General features: G+C 40.6%; 1 non-coding gene across 1 annotated transcript; it reads left to right on the forward strand.

Moving 5' to 3' along the window:
- The first annotated feature begins 512 nt into the window (after window positions 1-512).
- On the forward strand, window positions 513-616 carry LOC112798841 (small nucleolar RNA R71). The gene has a single exon (XR_003200438.1). It is a non-coding gene; the product is annotated as a small nucleolar RNA R71 (small nucleolar RNA).
- Window positions 617-1,009: the final 393 nt, after the last annotated feature.

The following is a 1,009-nucleotide window of genomic DNA, read 5'->3' on the forward strand; positions in this document are numbered from 1 at the left end:
TACTATTGCTCAGCCTATTGCGTCCACCATTGTTAAAGCCTTGTTGAGGCTTTTGTTGATCCTTCCAGGAGAAATTTGGATGATTTCTCCATGATGGATTATAGGTGTTTCCATAAGGTTCACCCATATAATTAACCTCTGCCATGGCAGGGTTCTCAGGATCATAAGCTTCTTCAGAAGCTGCCTCTCTAGTGTTGTTGGATGCATGTTGCAGCCCATTCAGATTTTGAGAGATCATGTTGACCTGTTGAGTCAACATTTTGTTCTGAGCCAATATGGCATTCAGAGCATCAATTTCAAGAACTCCTTTCTTCTGAGGTATCCCATTATTCACGGAATTCCTCTCAGAGGTATACATGAACTGGTTGTTTGCAACCATATCAATGAGTTCTTGAGCCTCTTCAGGCGTTTTCTTCAGGTGAATAGATCCACCTGCAGAATGGTCCAATGACATTTTCGAAAATTCAGAGAGACCATAATAGAATATATCTAATAGGGTCCATTCTGAAAACATGTCAGATGGACATCTTTTGGTCAACTGCTTATATCTTTCCCAAGCTTCATAGAGGGATTCACCATCTTTTTGTTTGAAGGTTTGAACATCCACTCTTAGCTTGCTCAGCTTTTGAGGAGGAAAGAATTTATCCAAGAAGGCAGTGACCAGCTTATCCCAGGAGTCCAGGCTATCCTTAGGTTGTGAATCCAACTATATTCTAGCTCTGTCTCTTACAGCAAAAGGGAAAAGCATGAGTCTGTAGACTTCAGGATCAACTCCATTCGTCTTTACAGTCTCACAGATCTGTAAGAACTCAGTTAAAAACTGATAAGGATCTTCAGATGGAAGTCCATAAAACTTGCAGTTTTGTTGCATTAATGCAACTAGTTGAGGCTTAAGCTCAAAGTTATTGGCTCCAATGGCAGGAATGGAGATGCTTCTTCCATCAAACTTGGACGTTGGCTTTGTGAAGTCACCAAGCATTCTCCTTGCATTATTATTATTATTTTCGGC

This window comes from Arachis hypogaea, chromosome 4 (assembly GCF_003086295.3).
Source record: "Arachis hypogaea cultivar Tifrunner chromosome 4, arahy.Tifrunner.gnm2.J5K5, whole genome shotgun sequence".
Lineage (NCBI taxonomy): Eukaryota > Viridiplantae > Streptophyta > Magnoliopsida > Fabales > Fabaceae > Arachis > Arachis hypogaea.